At 47.0% G+C, this 16,119-nt stretch overlaps 1 protein-coding gene and 1 long non-coding RNA gene across 2 annotated transcripts in view; one reads left to right on the top strand and one right to left on the bottom strand.

Moving 5' to 3' along the window:
* The window catches only part of LOC140468595 (uncharacterized), a 158,010-nt gene that overhangs the window by 118,958 nt on the left and 22,933 nt on the right, over positions 1-16,119 (top strand). The gene's annotated exons all lie outside the window — the stretch shown is intronic.
* Positions 1-16,119, bottom strand: part of LOC140468594 (junctional adhesion molecule A-like) — a 103,742-nt gene that overhangs the window by 76,115 nt on the left and 11,508 nt on the right. The window contains exon 3 of the mRNA XM_072564690.1: positions 9,674-9,795. The gene's annotated coding sequence lies outside the window, so the exon portion shown is untranslated. The remainder of the gene's footprint in view (positions 1-9,673; positions 9,796-16,119) is intronic.

Here is a 16,119-nt window from a genome sequence, read left to right as displayed (position 1 = left end):
AGAGATAGGGAGGGGGTGTAGGGGCTGGAGGGGGTTACAGAGATAGGGAGGGGTGTAGGGGCTAGAGGGGGTTACAGAGATAGGGAGGGGGTGTAGGGGCTGGAGGGGGTTACAGAGATAGGGAGGGGGTGTAGGGGCTGGAGGGGGTTACAGAGATAGGGAGGGGTGTAGGGGCTAGAGGGGGTTACAGAGATAGGGAGGGGGTGTAGGGGCTGGAGGGGGTTACAGAGATAGGGAGGGGGTGTAGGGGCTGGAGGGGGTTACAGAGATAGGGTGGGGTGTAGGGGCTAGAGGGGGTTACAGAGATAGGGAGGGGGTGTAGGGGCTGGAGGGGGTTACAGAGATAGGGAGGGGTGTAGGGGCTGGAGGTGGTTACAGAGATAGGGAGGAATGTAGGGGCTGGAGGTGGTTCCAGAGATAGCGAGTGTTGGAGAGACAGAGGGGGATTCAGGGATATGGAGGGATATAAATGCCACAGCGGGTAACTGAGACCGTGATGGGGCGTGAACCTGTACTATTCCGGTTCCCTTTCACTAATCACTCTCCCCCCCCGCCCCCAAAGATTTTGCAGCAATTGCTGCTCTCAATCCCCAAAGCAGGCTGTGCTCCTCTCCACCTCCCAATCCCACAATAGCCAACACAATGATGTGATACACCCCCCACTATGAATTTCCAGCCTGTGAGTGTTGGTGGTCACACTGGCGCGTGTGTACTGAGGTACTGTGAACAGAGACAGGACAGTGTTAGATGGACTGGACACAACTGATTCTCGGTCATATCAATGTAAAAGGCTCCAGCGAGGGAAGAGTTAATCTGTGAGCTGGTCCTCCAGCTCCACCCATGTCCATATTAGCTTTTAGACCACGCTGAAGGCAGTTTCACTCAGAGAGGAAGAGACACAGAGGAGCAGTGGGAATGGGACAGGCTGGTAATCCAGAGTCTGAAGGTAATGTTCTGGTGACATGTGTCTCCGTCCCACCCTCACACATAGTGACGTTGGAATGCTGCACCAGGGACAGAGCAGGGAACAGGGCAGTGGGCTGTAGTTAGATCACTGAGTGACCCAGACATAACCGTTCATCGCCCAACTCCAATGGAAGGGAAAGGAGATATGAAAGGGAACTGGGTGTAAGATGGCTGTGAGAGGGACTGCCTGAGGTCACAGGTCACACAGAACATGAGGACCAGATTATATTTCCAACCAATGAGAGATACAGAGAGACAGGGACCGACAGAGAGAGAAAAGGAAAGACTCAGATAGAGAGGCTGTTCCAGACAAACAGATACAGACGTGGTGACAATCCTGGCTTGTCCTCACTGCTTTCTGCATTTCAGATCCAAAAACGATCCAGTAAGAGAGAAATAAACCATCCTGCTCACAGAAACACGTTGTGAAAAGCTCCCTCTGCACTGTCCCCATCAAACACTCCCATGGCAGGGTTAGCACGGGGTTAGATACAGAGGAAAGCCCTCTCTACACTGTCCCCCAGCACACACTCCCAGGACAGGGACAGTACAGAGTTACATACAGAGTAGAGCTTCTTCTACACTGCTCGAGTGAATAAGGTGGACACTGTGTCCCTGCTCAGTGTAATCTTGTGGGGAGTGAATTTGTTGTTACTGCTTACAGTCATTGCAGCTTTCAGTTATGACCTGTTGATCATTGATAGTTTGAGAAATAAAACATGATGGAAACAGTGTCTTTGTGAACAGAGTGTGACAGTGAAACATCAACTACAGGGAGGACAGGAAGACAGGAAGATAATGTGGCAGAGTGGGAAAGCAAGGGGATAGGAGGAAAAACCAAGAGAGAGAGACACAGAGAGAGAGAGAGAGAGAGAGAGAGAGAGAGGTAGAGAGAGAGAGCGTGAGAAAGAGGCAGAGGGAGAAAATGAACACAGCAACAGTCACATACCGAACCAGCGATGTGAGAGAGAGAGGGAGAGAGTGGATGAGAAAGAGGCAGGGGAGTGAGTCAACACAGCAACACAGTTACACACAGAAACAACGATGTGAGAGAGACAGCTAAATGGAAGGTGAGAAAGAGGGAGGGGGAAGAGAGAGAGAGCAGTGTAAGTTGCCCCGATTGGAAGCGATCTTTCAAACATCCAAAACGTCAAGGTCATGGGTTCAATTCACTCTCAACCTGTCTGAGGGTCAGTACTGAGGGAGCGCCGCACTGTCGGAGCTGAATACTGAGGCAGTGCCGCACTGTCGGAGGGTCAGTACTGAGGCAGTGCCGCACTGTCGGAGGGTCAGTACTGAGGGAGCGCCGCACTGCCGGACGGTGAATACTGAGGGAGTGCTGCACTGTCGGAGGGTCAGTACTGAGGGAGTGCCGCACTGCCAGAGGGTCAGTACTGAGGGAGCGCCGCACTGTCAGAGGGTCAGTAGTGAGGGAGCGCGCACTGTCCGAGGGTGAATACTGAGTGAGTGCCGCACTGTCGCAGGATCAGTCACATCAGGAATTAGCTCTTTCCCTTTCAATCCTTCCTCCCATCTCAATCTCCCTTTCAAACCTCTCCCCAACCTCTCTTTTCTTCTTCAAACCTCTCTTTTCACCTCCATCTGCTCTTTCAGCCTTTTCCATGTGGCTCTGTACCTTGCTTTCTCCATCTCCATCTCTCTGTCTCCCTGCCCTCTCCCCCTGTCTCCCTGCCCTCTCACCCTGTCTCCCTGCCCTCTCCCCCTGTCTCCCTGCCCCCTCCCCCTGTCTCTCTGCCCTCTTCCCCTGTCTCCCTGCCCCCTCCCCCTGTCTCCCTGCCCTCTCCCCCTGTCTCCCTGCCCTCTCCCCCCGTCTCCCTGCCCTCTCCCCCTGTCTCCCTGCCCTCTCCCCCTGTCTCCCTGCCCTCTCCCCCTGTCTCCCTCCCTTCAGCGTTGGGCTCCCTCCAGCAGTCTGACTCCAGTCTGACCGGTACTCACCTTGCTGTGACAATAACAACAACACCAGAAGCTGAAGAACTTTGTCTGACCACAGCCATGTCTTTCCCTGCACTGAGCTACCTCACCTCCACACAGGAAACCCTCCTGCCATTGGCTGCACTGGCCCCAAATCCTGCCCACCTCTCATTGGCCATCCTGTTCACCAGGGCCCTCCTTCCCACCTTTCCCATGTCCTTCCTCCATTGATCGACAGTATAGCCCATGAGTTGGCACTGGCTCATTGTTGAAATGGCTGAGCCACATGGTGAAGGGAAGAATGGGTGACGTGCCAAGACTGTCTCAGCCATGGCGGACAGTCTGAGGGGATTGGTTCACACTTTCTTGGTCAACTGAACGGGCCACTTTAATTGGCTGCTGATCTGCAGGCCCTGAAATGGAGCCAATGGAAGTTTCTGGATTGTTCCTTATTAGACGACACCTTTCTGAATTTCACTCCTGAAAGTTATTCTGTTTCCTAATTTCATGTCTCCCCGAGACAATTTCTCTTTCTTAATATCACAAAATGTTCCAGTGAGGATGTGTAACCTGATTGAGCCTTTAGACTCCCACATGGGACTGTTCCAGCATTTCATCATCGAGTACAGGAGTTGGTTCATCTTTGAACTAGACATTGATGAGACCACATTTGGAATACTGCGTACAGTTCTGGTCACCCGACTATAGAAAGGATATTATTAAACTAGAAAGAGTGCAGAAAAAATTTACTAAGATGCTGCGTGGATTGGAGGGTTTGAGTTAAAAGGAGAGGCTGGTTAGGTTGGGGCTTTTATCCCTGGGGCGTCGGAGACTGAGGGGGCAACCTGACAGAGGTCTATAAAACCATGAGAGGCGTAGGTAAGGCAGTTAGCTTTCCCCCATTGTCGGGGAGTCTAAATCTAGAGGGAATAGGTTTAAGGGGAGAAATATAAAAAGGGATCAGAGGGGACAATGTTTTAACACAGAGAGTGGTGAGGGTCTGGAACTTTGTCGTGGAAGTGAGTACAATTTCATCATTGAAGAAACATTGAGACAGGGACATGGATGGGATCAGGGGGGAGGGATATGGACCAAACGCTGGGAAATGGGTCGAGATTAATTGTGAACACGGGACAGTATGGACAGTTCGTGCTGATGGGCCTGTTCCCATGCTGTAGACTCTGGATTATGTCTGTGCTGGATCTTTCAGACACTCACTGACCTATATCTGTCCCCTGTAGTCATAGAGACATACAGCAAGGAAACAGGCCCTTCGGCCCAACTTATCCATGCCGACCTGATATCTTCAATTAATCTAGTCCCATTTGCCAGCACTTGGCTCATATCCTTCTGAACACTTTCTATTCACATACCCATCCAGATGCCTTTTAACTGCTGTATCGTGGGCATCACTAGCCGATTCACATTTATAGCCCCGTCCCTAGTTGCCCCCTTGAGAAGGTGGGAGTGAGTTGCCTTCTTGACCTGCTGCAGTCCATGTGTTGTGGATAGACCCACAATGCCCTGAGGGAGGGGATTCCAGGATTCTGACCCAGCCACACTGAAGGAACGGTGATATATTTCCGAGTCAGGATGGGGAGTGGCTCGGAGGGGAACTTGCAGGGGGGTGGTGTTCCCATGTATCTACTGCCCCTCATCCTTCTGGATGGAAATGGGTGTAGATTTGGAAGGTGCTGCCTGAGGATCTTTGGGGAATTTCTGCAGATGGTACACACTGCTGCCACTGAGCTTCGGTGGGGGAAGGTGGGGATGTTTGTGGATATGGTACCAATCAAGTGGGGGCTGCTTTGTCCGAGATGGTGCCGATCTTCTTGAGTGTTGCTGGAACTGCCCCCATCCAGGGTAAGTGGGGAGTAATCCATCATACTCCTGACCTGTGCCTTGTAGATGGTGGACAGGTTTTGGGGAGTCAGGAGGTGAATTACTGGCTGCAGTAATCCCAGCCTCTGACCTATTCTTGTGGCCTCTGCACTGATATATCTCTCAAATCCAGTTGTGTTTTTGGTCAATGGTAACCCCAGGATGTTGATCATGGGAGATTCAGTGATGATCGTGGTATTAATGGTTGGAATGTCTCTTGTTAGAGATGGTCATAGCCTGGCATTTGTGTGGCACAGCTGTTACTTGCCACTTGTCAGCCCAAGCCTGGATGTTGTTCAGATATTGTTGCATTTGAACATGGACTGATTCAGTATCTGAGGAATCGCTGAAGACTGCAATTATCAGTGAACATTCCACTTCGGACCTTTTGATGGAGGGAAGGTCATTGATGAAGCAGATGAAGATGGTTGGGGCCTAGGACGCTACCCTGAGGGACTCCTGCAGAGATGTCCTGGAGCTGAGATGACTGACCCTCCAACAACCACAACTATCTTCCCCTGTGCCATGTCTGACCCCAACTAGCAGAGAGTTTGCCCCCCTGATACCCATTGATTCCAGTTTTGCCAGAGCTTCGTGATGCCACACTCGGTCAAATCATGTCAAGGGATATCACTCTCAGCTCACTGTCTCTACCTTCATGGTTTCCAACACCCCGGTCAAATCTCTTTGGAACCTTCTCCTCCAAGGAAGACATTCCCAAGCTATCCAGTTGATCCACATCACTGAAGATCTTCATGTCTGGAATTATTCCTGAGATCCTGTTGATGTTCCTGGTCATTGGTTCTGAATCTTTAATGGTGTTGGAGTTCTGCCCAATCTGGTCAAGTCCACAGTATTTGGCAGGATATTTCAATGCAGTCTCCTGTCTGAGACCTCTGTGTCGGCTCTCCCTCCTGCGGGTATTCATTAATGGACTCGATGGTACCTGTAGCCTGTTGACTGTCCCTGTCAGAACAACGGCATCTTGTACCTAACGTTCCCTGGAAACTGAGCACGTGTGACCATGCTGCAGCTGTCAAAAACCCCCGTGTTGTATCCAACATCGTCAATGCACCACATGACCACAGATATCACGTCCCCAACGTCTGACTGAGTCTGAATCTTTAATGTCAGAGTGCAACCATTAGACTCTCCCTTTTTGGAGTTGGTCCTGCCCTGGCACTCGTGTGGCATCAATGTTACTTGCCCCTTGCTAGCCCCAACCTGCATATTGTCCAGCTGTTGCTGTATTTCCACACAGTTTCAGTACAGATTAAATAAACACAAAATTCTGCCACTGAGGAATGCTTATAACTATGTAGTTAAAACCACCATGAGGGGTACAGACAGGGTTAATGATAATTGTCTTTTCCCGAGGATGGGGTGTTTCCAGACAAGGGGGCACATTTTTAAGGTGAGATTTGAAAAAAGACACAAGGGGCAAATAGTTTACACAGAGGGTGGATTGCATGTGGAATGATGAAGTGGTGGATGCGGGTACAGTGATCCAAACACGTTGGTGCTGTGGGACCTAGTGAAGCCATTCTCAAAGTGGGTTTGCTCCATGTTGGCCAGAGCCAGGGTGAAGAGCTCCAATAAGATGGCACGGTAACTCAATGGTGAGCACTGCTGTCTCATGGCGCCAGGAACCCAGGTTCGATTCCAGTCTCGGACAACTGTGTGGAGTTTGCACATTCTCCCTCTGGCGAGTGAGTTTCCTCCGAGTACTCCTGTTTCCTCCCACAATCCAAAGATGTGCAGGTTAGGGTGGATGGACAATACTAAATTACCCATAGTGTTCAGGGATGAGCAGGTTATGGTTGAATTCACCATGCTAAACTACCCGTAGTGTTCAGTGATGTGTAGGTTAGGTGCTTAAGTCAGAGGTAAATGGAGAGTGGTGGGGGAATGGGTGCGGGTGACTTACTCTTCAGAGAGTCGGTGTGGACTTGTTGGGCTGAATGGCCTGCTTCCACATTGTAGGGATTCTATGTTCTACAATCGGTCACTGCTGGAGATGATCCAGAACGTGACTGAGAGTTCAAAAGAAATATAAGAGGAGACAGCATTACAGAGATGGGCACAGGACGTCAGCACTAGAGACACTTGAGGGGCAAACAATATCCCATAGGAAACACTGAGATATTAGTGCAAGGAGACACATGGCTATTCAGTTTACACAAGGCAGATTTAGCGTGTGCACTGGTCGGTGGATAGATAACTTAGCGAGTCGAGGGAAGGAATTACAAGACTGCTGTGTCTCGTGGTGTTGTCACAGCATCACAGCTGAGGGAATACAGCTCTCCTACTCCATCACAGCTCAGACCCCTTCAAGTATGACACTGCACAGGAAGCACACCTTTCTGTTGTAACCAGAGCTCAATATAAACCCAGACACTTGTGTGCCCGAGAGTCTGCAATGCTCATACCGAACTGATCGCCATTAAGGAACATCTGATACTACGATTCCCAGTTGTTGTTTTAATGTTACAAGAGTCAACACAGATGTTTCTACACCTGGTGATGTGCTGTGCCAACTCCTTCTGGAGTACTGTAAGACCCGTGGGGAATGTTTTTAATGGGGATGGGGGAGTGGGAGTAATAGATAAATAATCGATAAATTTCACTCTGTATCTAACCCTGTGATGGCCCTGTCCTGGGAGTGTTTGATGGGGCACAATATAGAGGAAGCTTTACTCTGTATCTAAACCGAATCTCCCCAGACTGGGGAGATTCAGATGGGAAAGTGTAAAGGAACACATACTCTCTCTCTAACCCAGAAATGGAGCTGTCTTGAGTATGTTTGATGGGGACAGGATGGGGAAGTGGGTGATTTAATCAAGACCGAATCCCACACTAAACACGGCGGGAAATTTAAAATGCTGAAGTTTAGAGGGAGCTTTACTCTGTATCTAACACCATTCTCTACCTGCCCTGCAGTTTTCAATAGGGATAGTATGATATTGCAGGAGAACTGAAATAATGTGAGATGTGAAATGATGCTTGTTGAATGTTAGACTGAAGACAAGATTAACATGGTCAAACGTTAAATTGAGAGCAGGAACACAGAAAGCTGCTGGTTTGTTTCTGTTCTGTTACATATTTCCATGTTTCAGACTGGGGCTGAATTATTGTCATCATGGGGAATGTCTCAAAAGCGGTTTTCTGTCCTGCATGAATGCATCATTAAAATGTGAATTCCCTCGCAGAGATAGGAAATGGAGACAGTCTTTGAAGATATGTATGTGTGTGTATGTGCGCGCGCTCGTATGTACATGAGTGGAATCATTGACACTCAAGGTGGACACACCAGGAATAGTCTCTCACTCACACATACTCAGAACCACACACACACACGATGGAAATATCGAAATTTACGTCAGAGAGAGAGAGTTTTTCCAGGAGTCACATTTAGAGCAAGAAAATTCCAAGACAGAACCTCACTTTCAGAGGTTTAGGGTCAGAGAATTTAGATGTTGATGTGGGACCAAGGTTTAATATTTTTAAACCACATGGATGTTGCCAGTCTGTCTTGCTTTTCCCTATTTATAAAGTTAATGTCACTGCTGTGCTCATATAAAATGGTGGCTGTGAACAAATCTAAGATGTCTGATTTGATTCATTTGTCAGTAAGGGAGGGGGGGCAATGTGTCAAAAGCTATTTCCATTTATAGATCCTTGCTGAGGTAGGAAATGGGGATAGCTCTGTGCAGGTGATTCAAATGCAAATTCCAGAGCCTGTTTCCAGTGAATGCCTGAGACAATGTCACATTCCAGCAACGTCAGCTTTACTTTCCAAACTCCAAATATCTGAGAGATTCAAATATACAAAACCTGAAATAGCTCAGCCACTGAGTTGTAGATATGCAGCCTTGGAGCAGAATCTGTTCCAGTGAGAATCCTGTGTGGCTCGGCCCCATCCCAAAATTAAGGGTTTCTCAAATCCCACACTGACCTGCTGTGGGTTCAAACAGTGTGTTGCCTACAAATAAAAGAAAATAGCTCATCTGCAATTCAGCAAAGCTCTCCATGGAACTTTGTGTCTCTGTTGGTTTCAGTGTCTTTAAACAGGATTGGACATAAATGACTTGGAGGTGCCGGTTTTGGACTGGGGTGGACAAAACTAAAATTCGCACAACACCAAGTTATAGTCCAACGTGGATAATCTGGGAACACATTATCTGCTGGCACTACCATCATGTTAACTTTCTGACATTTATGTACAAGATCAGCCAAACCCCTTGGAAAATAATTAGATTAGATTCGATTCACGGCGGTATGGAAATGGCAGCAAGAAACCTTTCTCTCTATCTATCCCAGCACTTTCCATTATTGTCTCCAAAACTATCATTCCCTCTGACCCTTCTAAAACTCAGGGACACAACCCTGGGTTTGGGTCATTTCCCTCCATCCCCAGTGACCCCTTGCTGTCCAGCTATCATTCAGGTGAATCTATACTGCACTCAGATATACACGCACTCCCCAATTTCCTACTCTTTCTGATCTCTCCCTATTTGTTAAGTCAATATCAGTGGGGGGGGGGGGGGGGGTGGTGCAGGAACTAAGAAGTCTTCTGGAATTCTGTCAGCACAGGAGAGGGGAAGATGTCTCAAAAGCACTTTCCAAATTTGGTGACACCATCACACTGACTTTCTGTGATTTGTGACAAAGATCTGAGATATATTGAATATTTAAATCAGCATGGAGTAAAGTCATATTTGACGCAATAATGCAAGACCCTGGTAGTATGCATGGATACACACACACACACACGCACACACACACAGAATGACCAAATATATGAGCATTTTCAAATATTAAAGCTCCATTAAAGATCCCCTGGATGTCAGATGAACACAGGACATTCACACACCTGGGCAGGTACAAGACTCACCTCCCTCTGACACGGAGAGGCTCCTGTATCACACTCTGGATTGCAATCAGACTGTGTTTGGGAGCAGGACATGGCACATAGGTTGAGGACAACTGTCCATGTGGATGTTCAAAACCAGCAATCTAACAGGGAATCAGAACAGAACAGACAGAATCAAACAAATACCTTGGTGTTGAATTTGTGGAGTTCTTCCATTTTTGTTATGTGTCTGTCTGTGTGTGTGTGTGTGCGCATGTGAGTCTTTGTCAGTGGAGATGTGCGAGTGAGTCTGTGTGTGTGTGTGTGTGCACATGTGTGTCTTTGTCAGTGTATATGTGCAAGTGAGTCTGTGTGTGTGTGCGTTTGTATCTTTGTCAGTGTATATGTGCGAGTGAGTCTGTGTGTGTGCATATGTGTGTGCATGTGTGTCTTTGTCAGTGTACATGCACGAGTGAGTCTGTGTGTGTGTGTGCGTGTAAGTGCATGTGAGTCTGTTTGTGTGTGTATGTGAGTCTGTGTGTGTGTGTGTGCGCAAGATGGGGAGAGTAAGGAGTGAACTTATATCAACATCTCTCATCAGATTATACCTGCTGTTAAATTTTTTGATTGCAATATCATTGAGAAGCTTTACTCTGTATCAAACTCAATGCTTTACCTGACCAGTGAGGGAATGTGAGACTTATTCAGTTCCTAAATCCGTTCTTCCCTTCCCTGGACATGTTTGATGAGGATACAGTAAAAGGAGCTTTACCGTGTATCTAACCCCATATAGTCCCTGTCCTGAGACTGTTGTTTGGGACAGTGTAGGATTAAACTTGAACAACACAAATACATTAAGGACAAAAGGGTGAGTAGGGAGAGAAATATGGCCCCTCAAAGATCAGTAGGGCAGCCTTTGTGTGGAACCGCAGGAGATGGCGCAGAAAGTAAACGAGTATTTTGCATCAGTATTTACTGTGGAAAAGGACAGGGAAGATAAAAATGTCAGGAAATAGATGGTGACATCTTGAAAAATGTCCATATTACAGAGGAGGAAGTGCTGGATGTCTTGAAACACATAAAAGTGGATAAAACCCCAGGACCTGATCAGGTGTACCCTAGAACTCTGTGGGAAGCTAAGGAAGTGATTGATGGGCCTCTTGCTGAGATATTTGTATCATCGATAGTCACAGGTGAGGTGCCGGAAGACTGGAGGTTGGCTAACATGGTGCCACTGTTTAAGAAGGGTGGTAAGGACAACCCAGGGAACTATAGACCGGTGAGCCTGACCTCAGTGGTGGGCAGGTTGTTGGAGGGAATCCTGAGGGACAGGATGTACATGTATTTGGAAAGGTAAGGACTGATTAGGGATAGTCAACATGGCTTTATGCGTGGGAAATCATGTCTCACAAACTTGTTTGAGTTTTTTGAAGAAGTAACAAAGAGGATTGAGGAGGGCATAGTGGTAGATGTGATCTTTGTGGACTTCAGTAAGGCGTTCGACAAGGTTCCCCATGGGAGCATGGTGAGCAAGGTTAGACCTCATGGAAGACAGGGAGAACTCCATATTTGAATACAGAACCGGCTCACAGGTAGAAGAAGGTGGTGGTGGAGGCCTGTGACCAGTGGAGTGCCACAAGGATTGGTGCTGGGTCCTCTACTTTTCATCATTTATATGAATGATTTGGATGCGAGCATAAGAGGTAGAGTTAGCAAGTTTGCTGATGACACCAAATTAGGAGGTGTGGTGGACCGCGAAGAAGGTTACCTCAGATGACAATGGGATCTTTATCTGATGGGTCAATGGGCTGAGAGGTGGCAGATGGAGTTTAATTTAGATAAAAGCAAGGTGCTGCATTTTGGGAAAGCAAATCTTAGCAGGACTTATACACTTAATGGTAAGGTCCTAGAGAGTGTTGCTGAACAAAGAGACCTTGGAGTGCAGGTTCATAGCTCCTTGAAAGTGGAGTCCCAGGTAGATAGGATAGTGAAGGCAGCGTTTGGTATGCTTTCCTTTATTGGTCAGAGTATTGAGTACAGGAGTTGGGAGGTCATGTTGCGGCTGTACAGGACATTGGTTAGGCTAGGTTTGCATTATTGCGTGCAATTCTGGTCTCCATCCTATCAGATGGGATGCTGTGAAACTTGAAAGGGTTCAGAAAAGATTTACAAGGATGCAAGGTTTGTGAAGGTTTATAGCTCCAGTTGAGGTTTAGGGTGTAGATTTGCTCAATGAGCTGTAGGTTTGATATCCAGACGTTTTATTACCTGGCTAGGTAACATCATCAGTGGCGACATCCAAGCAACCTGGAGGTTGCCACTGATGATGTTACCTAGCCAGGTAATGAAACGTCTGGATATCAAACCTACTGCTCAGAGAGCAAACCTACACCCTAAATTTACAAGCATGTTGCCAGGCTGGGAGGATTTGAGCTACAGGGAGAAGTTGAATAGACTGGAGATGTTCCCCTTGGAGTGTCAGACACTGAGGGGTGACCTTATCGAAGTTGATAAGATCACGTGAGGGGCATGGATAGGATAAATAGACAAAGTCTATTCCCTGGGGTCGCAGAGTCCAGAACTAGAGGGGCATATGTTTAGGATGAGAGGGGAAAGATATAAAAGAGACCTAAGGGGCAACTTTTTCACGCAGAGGGTAGTATGTGTATGGAATGAGCTGCCAGAGGATGTGGTGGAGGCTGGTACAATTGCAAAATTTAAGAGGCATTTGGATGGGTATATGAATAGGAAGGGTTTGGAGGGATATGGGCCGGGTGCTGGCAGGTGGAACTAGATTGGATTGGGATATCTGGTCGGCGTGGACAGGTTGGACCGAAGGGTCTGTTTCCGTGCTGTACATCCCTATGACTCTATGAATAGGAAGGGGTTAGAGGGATATGGATCGGGTGCTGGCATGCGGGTCTAGATTGGGTTAGGATATCTGGTCGGCATGGACAAGTTGGACTGAAGGGTCTGTTTCTGTGCTGCACATGTCTATGACTCTCGGACATGAATGCTTATGCTGAAGGGAGACCTGATAGAAGTTTACAACGTTATGAAGGGGTAGAGAAAATGGACAGTCAGAGTCTTTTTTTCCCAAGGATAGGACAAAGAACAGTACAGCACAGTACAGGCCCTCTGGCTCTTCATGTTGTGCCGAACTTTCATCCTTCTCTAAGATCAAGCTAACCTACATACCCTACATTCCCTACATTTTACTGTCATCCATGTGTCTATCCAAGAGTCACTTAAATGTCCTTAATGTAGCTGACTGTACGACCACTGCTGGCAGTGTATTCCATGCACGCACCACTCTCTGTGTAAAGAACCTACCTCTGACATCTCCCCTAAACCTTCCTCCAATCACCTTAAAATTATGCCCTCCCGTGACAGCCATTACTGCCCTGGCAAAAAGTCCCTGGCTATCCACTCTATGCCTCTCATCATCTTGTACACCTTTACAAGTCACCACTCATCCCTATAAGACATGCCCTCACGTCCTGATAAATCTTTTCTGCACCCTCTCTACAGCTTCCGCATCCTTCCTATAATGAGGCAACCAGAATCGAACATAATAGTCCAAGTGTGGTTTATAGAGCTGTAGCATAACCTTGCAGCTCTTAAACCCAATGTCCCTGCTAATGAAAGCCAACACGCCATACATCTTCTTAACAACCCTATCAACTTGGGTGGCAACTTCGAGGGATCTATGGATATGGACCCCAAGATCCCTCTGTTCCTTCATACTACCAAGAGTCCTGCCTTTAACCCTGTAATCTGAATTCAAATTTGACCTTCCAATATTAATCACTTCACCCTTTTCCAGGCTGAATGCCATCTGCCACTTCTCATTCCAGCTCTGCATCCTGTCAATGTCCTGTTGCAAATTACAACAGCCCTCCACACTATCCACAACTTCACTAACCTTCAAGTCATCGGCAAACTTACGAACCCACCCTTCCACTTCCTCATACAAGTCATTTATAAACATCACAAAGAACAGAGTTCCCAGCACAGATCCCTGTGGAACATCACTGGTCAAGGAGCTCCACGCTGAATACTTTCCATCTACCACCACTCTTTGTCTTCTACGGGCCAGACAATTCTGCAACCAGACAGCCAATTACCCTGTATCCCATGCCTCTTTACTTTCTGAATCAGCCTATCATGGGGAACCTTATAAAATGCCTTGCTAAACTCCATGTACACCACATCTACTGCTCAACCTACATCAATGTGTTTTGTCATATCCTCAAAGAATTCAAAAGGCTTGTGAGGGATGACCTGCCCCTCACAAAGCCATGCTGACCATTTCTAATCAAGGTATACTTTTCCAAATAATCATAAATCCTGCCCCTCAGAATCCTCTCCAATAATTCACCCTCCACTGCCATAAGACTGACTGGTCTGTAATTCCCACGATTAAATCTATTCCTTTTTTTGACCAAGGGAATAACATTTGCCACCCTCCAATCATCTGGTACTACGCCAGTAGACAGTGAGGACACAAAAATCATAGCCAAAGGTGCAGCAATCACTTCCCTTGCTTTCCGTATAAACCTTGGATATATTTTGTCTGGCACAGGGGACTTATCTATCCTCATGTTTTTCATAATTTCCAGCACATCCTCCTTCTTAACATCAACCTGTTTGAGCATATCTGCCTGTTTCATGCTGTCCTCACAAACGTCAAGGTCCCTCTCAGTAGTGAATACTGAAGCAAAGTGTTCATTAAAGAACTTCCTCACCTCCTCCGACTCCAGGCACAAGTTTCCTCCACTATCCCTGATCAGCCATACCCTCATTCTGGCCATCCTCTTGTTCCTCATATAAGTGTAGAATGCTTTGGGTTTTTCTTAATCCAACCTGCTAAGGCTTTTTCATGGCCCCTTTCTAGCTCTCCTAAGTCCTTCTTGGCTACCTTGTCACCATCTAAAGCCCTGTCTGGTCCTTGCTTCCACAACCTTAAGTTTCCTTCTTCCTCTTTAGATGTTCCAAATCTCTTGTCATTCAAGGTTCCTTCACCCTACTATCCCTTCCTTGCATCATTGGGATAAATCTATCAAGCACTCACAAGTGCTCCCCTAACAAGCTCAGTTTTCGGTTGTGCATTTCCCTGAAATTATCTGCTCCCAATTTATGCTCCATAGTTCCTGCCTAATAGCATTGTAATTCCCCATCCCCCAATTAAATACTTTCCCATATTGTCTGCTCCTATCCCTCTCGATGACAATAGTAAAGGTCAGGAAGTTGTGATCACTATCAACAAAATGCTCTCCCATTGAGAGATCTGACGCCTGACCTGGTTCGTTGCCAAGCACCAAATTCAATATGGCCTCCCTTCTAGTCAGCCTATCCTTCCTGGACACACCTGACAACATCTGCTGCACCCAAACTATTTGCACTGAGGAGGTTCCAATCAGTATTCGGGAAGTTGAGGTCACCCATGACAACAACCCTGTTACTTTTGCACCTTTCCAAAATCTGCCTCCCATGGAAATGTCAGTCATGAGAGAATGGAGGTTTAAGGTGTTATGGTCCAGATCAGACTCCTCCGATTTATGGTAAGGAGATTCGATTTGATTTATTATTGTCACATGCACTGGGAAACTGTAAAACGTATTGTTTTGCACGCTGTTCAGTACAAATCATACTTTACTTCATAGAATCCCTAGTGTGGACACAGGCCCTTTGGCCCTACAAGTCCACACTGACCCTCCAGTGTTAACTACCCCAGCCAAATACATTCCCCTACCTTATTACTCTACGTTTATCCCTAACTCATGCACCGAACCTACACATACCTGAACACTATTGGCAATTTTTCGTGGTCAATTCACCTAACCTGCACATCTTTGGATTGTGGGGGGAAACCAGAGCACCTGGAGGAGACCCACCGAGACACAGGGAGACTGTCTGTGTGGAGTTTGCACAGTATCCTGATGCTGGAATCGAATCCTAATCCATGATGGTGAGGCAGCTGTATTGAATACATCAGATAATGTAGTGCTACAGCTTCAGAAAAGGTACAGAGGAAGATCAACTCTAAAATATGAGAGGTCCATTTAGAAGTCTGGCAACAGCGGGGAAGAAGCTGTTCCTGAATTTGTTGTATATGCTGCTTAATGGAAGAGGGTGGAAGAGATTGGTGCAGTGGGAAATATAGACAGATGGAAAATTGTTTGTGTGAAGGACTGGTCTGCGTTCACGACACTGTCATTTCATGCAATCTTTGGCAGATCAGTTGCTATTCCACACTGTGATGCATCTGGATATGATGCTTTCCATAGTGCATCTAGACAAATGTGGACATACCAAATTTTCTTAACCTTCTGAGGAAGCCGAGGTGTTCTTCCTACAGTGTGGCATTAGACTGTACCAGTTGTGGCCTATTCTCCAGCATATTCCCCTTGCTCTTTTATTCTATACCTTAGCTATAAATGCAAATGTCCCATCTGCCTTCTGACCAACTTTATCTATCTACCTGC

The sequence above is a fragment of the Chiloscyllium punctatum genome, chromosome 47, assembly GCF_047496795.1.
Source record: "Chiloscyllium punctatum isolate Juve2018m chromosome 47, sChiPun1.3, whole genome shotgun sequence".
Classification (NCBI taxonomy): domain Eukaryota; kingdom Metazoa; phylum Chordata; class Chondrichthyes; order Orectolobiformes; family Hemiscylliidae; genus Chiloscyllium; species Chiloscyllium punctatum.
Note: the sequence above shows the minus strand (reverse complement) of the source record. Positions and strands in the feature narration are given on the sequence as shown.